The sequence below is a fragment of the Haemaphysalis longicornis genome, unplaced genomic scaffold (genome assembly GCF_048455015.1).
Source record: "Haemaphysalis longicornis isolate Haplotype H1 unplaced genomic scaffold, Haemaphysalis longicornis Haplotype H1 scaffold_2, whole genome shotgun sequence".
In the NCBI taxonomy this organism is placed as follows: Eukaryota; Metazoa; Arthropoda; class Arachnida; order Ixodida; family Ixodidae; genus Haemaphysalis; species Haemaphysalis longicornis.
Genome location: NW_027526295.1, coordinates 228,686,789 through 228,694,810, shown reverse-complemented (window position 1 = coordinate 228,694,810; position 8,022 = coordinate 228,686,789). Strand labels below are relative to the sequence as shown.

General features: G+C 45.3%; 1 long non-coding RNA gene across 1 annotated transcript; it reads right to left on the bottom strand.

The window, feature by feature from the left end:
- Nucleotides 1–1,823: 1,823 nt before the first annotated feature.
- LOC144167666 (uncharacterized) lies at nt 1,824–7,514 on the bottom strand. The gene is made up of 4 exons (XR_013322082.1): nt 7,478–7,514; nt 4,602–4,707; nt 2,422–2,499; nt 1,824–2,334 (listed from the first exon to the last, which is right to left on the bottom strand). It is a non-coding gene; the product is annotated as an uncharacterized LOC144167666 (long non-coding RNA).
- Nucleotides 7,515–8,022: the final 508 nt, after the last annotated feature.

Genomic DNA, 8,022 nt, shown 5'->3' with positions numbered 1-8,022 from the left:
CCAGGCTATGACGGTGTCAGCTACAAAGCCATAGCCCATCTATCTCGGCCCTCTAAACTACGTCTACTGGAATTCTACAATTCAACATGGCAAAAAGGTAAAGTGCCTGCAGAGTGGAAGTTTAGAAAAATTGCGCCGGTTTGAAAACCCGGGAAAGCGCCAACCAGTTATGCATCCTTCCGACCTATCGTCTTGCTCAGCTGTATCGGAAAGCTAATGGGAAAGATGATACATACCAGGATGACATGGTTTCTCTAGAGCGGGAAGGCTTATCCCCAGAAAATGAATGGTTTTCGTCACAACAGATCAGCGATAGACAATATCATTGCTCTGGTGCCCCCACTCGAAGAATCACTTAGTTATGGATGCACACCAACCGCAATTTTCCTGGACATAAAGGCCACATTTGATTCGGTCCTCCACACAGCAGTTCTTGCTGCTCTAAAGATCATGGCTTTGGAGGCAAGTTATACGCATGGATAGCGGACTACCTTGATTGATTGATTGTAGGGTTTAACGCGCCGACGCAACGCAGGCGATGAGGCGCACCGTAGTGGAGGGCTCCGGATTAATTTTGACCACCTGGGGATCTTTAACGTGCGCCGAAATCTCGAACACACGGGCGTTTTTGCTTTTCGCCTCCATCAGAAAAGCGGCCGTCGCGGCCGGGAATGGAACCCGCGACCTCGTGCTCAGCAGCGCAACGCCTTAGCCACTGAGCCACCGCGGTGGTTTAGCGGACTACCTTGATGGCCGACACCTTTTCATGACCACTCCGGAAGGCTCAACTTCGCATTACGCCATGGAAAAGGGTGTACCACAAGGTGCCGTACTAAGTCCGTTGCTGTTCAACCTGACCCTCATTTTACTCAAAAGATTCCTTCCGCGTGGAGTGAAGGTCACGCTGTACGCAGATGATACCTGTGTGTGGTGTGCTTCTCGTTCATGATGATGTATAGAGCAGCGATTACCGAGACCCTTATACAACATTTCTAACTACCTCGCAGCCCGCGGCCTTCAACTTTCTCTAGATAAGAGCGTGGCCATGGCCTTCACACCAAAAAAATATGGATCGCTATTCATTGATACTGGGCGGGTGCATACTTTCTTATGCACGAGTTAAAAATTTCTAGGAGTTTTAATAGACCGCAACTTGACCTGGTCACCCGAAGTCAAACAGATACGGAGCCGCATCTCTTCGGCCGCTCAGGTCTTTAAATGTCTTGCAGGTCCGCGATGGGCCAGTGAATGTTATTCAATCGTTATGCTGCACAAGAGCTGTGTAGATGGAGTTCTGCGCTACAGCCTCCCTATCCTGCATAAAATATCTGAAACAAACAAGAAAAGGCCTTGAGGCGGCCAGTAACAACAACCTACGCACCTGTCTTGGACCTCCGAAGGGATCTTCGAGCGTTGGAACCGTGGCAGAGGCATGTTGTTTGCCTTTTGAAGTTATTACACAACAGGAGACCCTTTAAGTGCACTTGAAGCATCGTCTACACGCAAGAAATCATTTCCTAAGTCGTGTCGCCTCCAAGTGCAGCAGCTCCGGATTAACCCAGACCATTCATAGCATACCATTGTCTGTTCCAACCCAGCCCTCACCAATAATGCCGCCGTATTTCCCTCTGTGGAACCTTGTTCCCCTAAAAATTGAATGTGGTATCGCAGGAATTGGCCCCAAAAAGACTATGCCTCAGTCAGAAATCCTCCCCATCGTTTTAGACTACACGTATAGAGCGCATTCAGCAAGAACATTCATATTCGCCGATGGTTCATAAACCATGCAAAGCTATTCTTCTGGTCTATACATACCACCCTATTGAAAATGTGGAGTTGATGGAATCCATCAAAAATCAACATGGTGGATTATGGTAATGGAATTAATGATGGCATGATGGCAGATGACTGCATGCTGGCAGGGTGATGGATGACGGCATGCGTCGGTAGCTGATGGCAATGGTAGCGTCGATGCTTGCAGCTCGGGTGACAGTATGACGGCAGATATGCGAAATTGCAAAAAATGATGACGACATGAAAAGGAAAGATGCTATGCAATGCTAATTAAAAACTGGTTTCATTTCTTGCGAATAAATTTATAAAATAAGATTTGCAGCAAATAAGTAAGCTTGCATATGCGTTTTGCTCTGTCCATTCATGTGATAATTTTTCTGCTATCCTGCTACAATGATCTGAAAACTTAACCATTTTATGAGAGCTTAGATGTGTGTGCTGGGGTGCTTAAAAATATTACACAAAACAAACTTGGTTTTAACGTTGAATATATTATCATTAAATATCAAATACGGTGACTGTCTTCGAACAGGTGGGCAGCTGAAAAGAAAAAAAAACTGAGTTACACACTAAAGCTTATACAATCCAGATCAACTCAAAACAAATGTATATTCACATTTCACATACCTCCTTAACATTCTGAGATGGTCACTCCGATGTGGTCCCTTGCTTCTGCCCTTCCTCTTTGCCATAAAAATAGAAAGCCTGCAGAAAAAGAACATTTTCAACAAATTAAGTGGAAACCATATTGCTAGGACTCCCTTCAGGTCATGGAAGAGTGCTCTTGACCGGCACTGCTCTAAAAGGCATCGCATGGTGGCAATGCCTTTCCCGGGAAAGGATTTTAGTAAGATGCAAGCGTGCATGCATGCAACCGAGAATTTCAAGAGAACATGCGTTAGCAGCAGGTGGGAAAGAAGCAAAACACCCTCGTCTAGAAGAATTCTATGCTAAAGCGCAGCCAGCGAATACCAGGCGCAAAAAAATGCAGCTTCAGGCGAGTGTGTTGAAGGTTAGGAACACGTTAAATTGAAAAGTGAAGAAGGCCAGATGACATTAACCTGGTTGGATGCATTGAAGCGACGCAAAGAAACGCACACAGTCTTGAGATGAAAGTGTAGACTAAACGAACGCTTGCAAAAACTTCAGCAAACTTGTGATGAATTTAGAGAAAGTTCAATACTATGAGGACAACCGAGCTGTGCAAGCACTAAAGACCCTTTCGGAAGCCGCACAAGAAGGAGAACGGGTGTGCCAAATTTGCCATGGAACAGATTATCAATAGTGATAAGGCGCGCTAACTAGACAGGAACCCACGTTGCGGCAAAGTGTTGTGGAAGGCGACTTCTTGTAAAGGATACGAGCATGTGAGGGGCAAAAAACTGCTGAAGCTGCCTTGTCAAAGCACACTAAAAATCTTGTCGGACCTTCTGCAAGAGACTCGAGTAATAAACCTAATAAAGGAACGGCTTCAAGTGGAGGGACAAAGCTTGCGGTCACTAAAAGAACCATACTGCAGCCTGATTACTGACGAAATGTCAATACAGGAAAAAGTAATTTATGGCTGCCAAGTCGACATATTTTCGGCCTTGATATAAGCTGTGAACCTTGAACCGGTGGTGCCACTGAATTAGCCTGCAGGCTCCTTTGGTTTGTCCTGCGGGGGCTTTCCACAGCTGATGTTATCGCCTTAGGGTATTTTTTTACCGGGAACAGGAAGCATGACCGGCTCCATAACCTGAATTTTAGTGTGCTCAACTGTGTAAGAGGTAGGGTTCTTCATTATCCGTATTGTCACAGACAGCCACCAGACAAACAGCGCCATGTTCCTAGGCATGTCGGTTGACAACACACTACAACATCAGCATGTTTTGCTACATCTAGCGCAGCAAAATGACCCATCGTTCCTTTTATTTGACCAAACCACCTCACTAAGAACCTTAGAACAAATTTTCTAGAGAGAGAGAGGGGGATGTTTGATGGAATGCAGAAAGTTAGGGACTGTTTTGTTCTCAAGGCCCTCTTTAAGATCCAATAAAAGTTGTCACTTGTGAACCCAGTTTGGCTCCTAAGCTGATCACACATTGAGCCGAACCTGGAAAAAATTAAGCTGTCCCACGCCACCTTGATATTTTCGCCTGTCGTCATCAGCAGCCCCAAGTTCCTTCAGAAAAAGCCCAAAGGTCACGAATACGCTACAGAATCGAAAATTCCAGTAAAACAAGCTGAATATGTGATTGCAGCCTGTTCAGCAAGGTGTCTAAAGTGAAGCATGAAGCGCAATAACACAACAGCCCAACCAAGAACTGTAGCGCGGATGGCTGATTGTGTGGCCACTTTCCGAATTGACGCCACCGCATCACCGATAGCGTGCACCACAGGCGACGCGGCGGAGAAGAGAGCTATCGTTCTCACAGGCGGAGAGGAGCATTCGGTGGGCTGCACGAAAAGGGGGATATCAAGCAGCTGTGTCACTTCTAAATGTTGCATCATGTGCATCCTAGTTCTCTTTTTTACTAAGAACTCCCACCTTCGTGCTTGTGTTTCAGCAGTCCAATGTACAATGGCAGCAAAGGTTCATGTTAAACAATACATAAAGATGTTAAATACAATACATCCAAATTCACTGATTCCAAACTCGGAGAGCAATGAATCGCTGAAATGAAGATGCCGACCAGCATATATATACAGTGCTATTGGAAGACCAAAGCACTGCACTCTCGGTCAAATTAGGCAAGTTCTGGTAACTGAATTTCACAGTGCACGTCATAGCATTGCACTACAATTGTATAGAACTAGGTGCTCACCTATTGTAACCAACCTGAAAAACAGCCAGTGACATCTGATGAGAGGTCCATCCACCAAGTAGGGCATGCCAGCTGATCTCCACTGCAAGGTGTAACAGTCAGTAGCCTGCAAAATAGAAGTGAGTGGCAAACAACAAGCAAGTTGCGTTAGCCTTAATCCTTCAAAGTTCTAAATGCGATATTAAGGTATCGAGCAAGGTGTTCTTCACACTCCAAGCGAAAATATGAGAACGTTAAAATACCACATTACCTGGATGTAAGTATGGCCGAAGTGACTATCACAGCATAGTGACAATGTCAACGATCAAGCTTCTAACTCAATCCTCTCTTTGGAAGTAGATGCCGTTCATTATGACCAGTTCATGTATGCGTAAAAAGGTGCCGAGATGAGCTCTCTCATTGCTATAAGGCAAATTGCTTCCACGATTATGTGACAAAGCGCAGACCTAAATGGTGATAACGTTGCCTTAACAATTAGGGAGTGCCTAGCGTTCCGTCCAGCCGGAATGCTAAAAACTGCTAAAGTTCCGTCCAGACTGAACGCCAAATCAAAACCAGCCAATTAGCCGCCATTTCTCATTCTGGGATTTGGTGTAGTGGTTCCGCGGCTGACTACGAACGTTGTAGGCCCTGGTTCGATTCTCGCACCATTTTGTTTTGTGTGTGTGTGTGGCCGTGGTTAGCGTTTTGTAATAGCAAAACTTCCCGCCCGCTTTACAATTCACGCGATGAGAGCAGTAGGTCTTGGTTTTTTACTCAAGCGGCCGAGCCGCTCCCGCTCACTGGAGCCAAGGCCAACGTAGCCATCGCCAGTTACACCCAATCTCCTCTAATTATTACCAGTGATTAATAATTAACAGTGACTCTGGCTAGTCAGTGAGCGGAAGCGGTTTGGCCGGTTAGGTAAAAATCAAGACCGACTGCTCTCGCTGAAATATTGTGAAGCGGGCGTTGGGTGGCGACTTGGAGATCTGTCCAGATTGAGCTAGAGTTAGTCCGATCATCTGTAATTATTAATAATGATTAATAATTATCAGTGATTCTGGCTAGTCAGTGAGCGGTAGCTGTTTTGCTGGATGGGTAAAAATCAAGAAAGACTGCTCTCAACGCGAGTTGTGTCTCCTCCGGACGGAACTTTAGTGACAGTTGCCGTTCCGTCTAGACGGAACGCTATACACAGTCTAACAATTCTGCCAAAGGAGGCTGGAAAGGCTGTGATGAACTGCTGAACAACAATACAAGTGAAGCAATTTTTTTTGTTTCTAAAGTCTCTTCTAGGTGATTGCAGCTTAAACCAAGTTCAATTCTTCTTCCCACGCAGTGCTTGAAGCCCACATGATGCGTCGGTGCATGTTTTCAGCTGGTACCGTCAATATCATGGCAACAATTTTTTTCCTTCAAAACATGAATCTAATTAGTCCTTAATAATGGCCGCGATGTCTTAGGAAGCATAGGGAACCAGATTTAAGGTTGTGCTCACATTGACATCAAACCCATTCAAACGATTTTCAAAAATGATACACATTGGTATAGGCCGCAAAATTTGAAACATGACAATAATACATTACTGCCAATAATGACAATAGCCAGTGCTTAAAAAATTATTGCGATGAGAAAGAGGTTATCCTCTTCTGAAAAATTAAGAAAAAACTTTCAGTGTGATCTAACCACCTAGAAAAGGCTGTTCTCCCATCTATTCTCTAGCGGCATATTTTCTAGAACTATATTTATTTACATCAAGTCGTGTTTTTAACAGAGTGTATTATTTGCTGTGCAATTATGTACACAAGCTACTAGAAAGAGACCTTCGGCCTTAACCAGTCCAGAGGAGACCCACTTTTTTTTTTTTTTTGAAGCATTTGCTCTTGTGCGGGGTGCACTCATCCACAGAATGAGAGCCCAATACAAAATTTAACTGAGCAACACGCGTGGCCGCGAATTATTCGCAGACGGTAGTGAATGTTGCAGTGCTTAAACGCTCCCCACGTGCGGCCAGCATTGCTTATACCTCTGCACCAGACGCACGATACGCATGTAGTTTCGACGTGGTAGCAAATTCGGGTTGAATGAACGTTTTTGGTGCTACTGATGCACATGCACAAACATATATGCGATTATCGAACGATTGGAACACTCAAACATTCACTGCACATGCGGGGCTTGCGAGTGTGACGCCAATTTCAGCCATCGTACCCTCAATCTGAACGCAGAGAGCCTTGTTTGTACCAGTGCACTTTTCTGAGTGACCGCTTTGAAAAATGACAATCCCTGCAGTGTAGTGTAGACTGCTATGTGCCTCGGCTAAAAGTTACCTAAAGCGTACCACTCCAGTCCAGGTACGAAAAATGATGCGAAGAACAATTTGCAATTCCTTAAAAAGAACTACCCACCAAAAAAAAAAAAAAAAAAAAACTTGCGAACTCAACCTGGAGCGGTCGACCGCGCGTATTGGCGATCGGTTGTTGCGAGCACCAAACCGTTTAGCCAACGTAGCAGTATGGTCCTACTTCGCTCAATAAAAAGCCTACAAACGGCACAAACAATAGGGCTCTTCGATTTACAGACTCGAATTCACCGCGGATATTCCGCCGGAGTCCGATGATTCCCCGAAGCCATAAGGATACACAAGAAAATCGAATGCCTGACTGCTTTCAGGGAATCGGCGGTGAGTCCGGAACTGTAAATCGAACAGCCCTACTGTTTCTAGTCCCGCACGCAATATCCGCGGTCGAAAGGCAGATCTACGTAACCCTCAAAATCAGTCGCTGTCAAAAAACATTAGGGCTAACCGACGACGCAAACGTCTAACACGGAACGGAAGAGCCCTGCCCTGTTAAATACACAAGTAAAGTGCAAAAAGTTGACTAGTCACTTACCTTAAATCACAGGCGACATATCTTCGTCGAAACAATAGGTCTCTTTTTTTTGCCTGCTCCGAGCAGCTCTGAGCAGTTCCAAGCAGCCCAAAGCTGCTCCCGCCATAGATGTTCTATGGGCAAATAAAATACGGAGCTGCTTGGAGCTGCTCAAAGCTGCTTTGAGCAGGCAAAAAAAAGAGACCAGATAAGCCGCTGTCTTCAAAACAACCACAACAAAGCCACTCGACAAGCGCGTACAACTCCACTGTCTCGGCGGCCAGGAAGAAAGGAATGCGGCGGCGTGATGGCGTGGCGATGTTGCTGGATGGAGCAGTGGAGGACTGAGGCCGGGGTTTCGGTTTCGGCTGTGCCTTGGTGTTTTCGTAACGCAGTTCATACACGGCGCGAAGTGAACAAAATGCGTCGAAACAAATTCTGGCTTGAACATAGACACATAAAGCAATGTAAATAGAAAGATAAGGTTGCCATATTCAGCAAAAAGTTGAGTTTGTTGGGCTATCCTGTATATGAGCGATTGAGTTGTGGAATAAACCTCCGACATC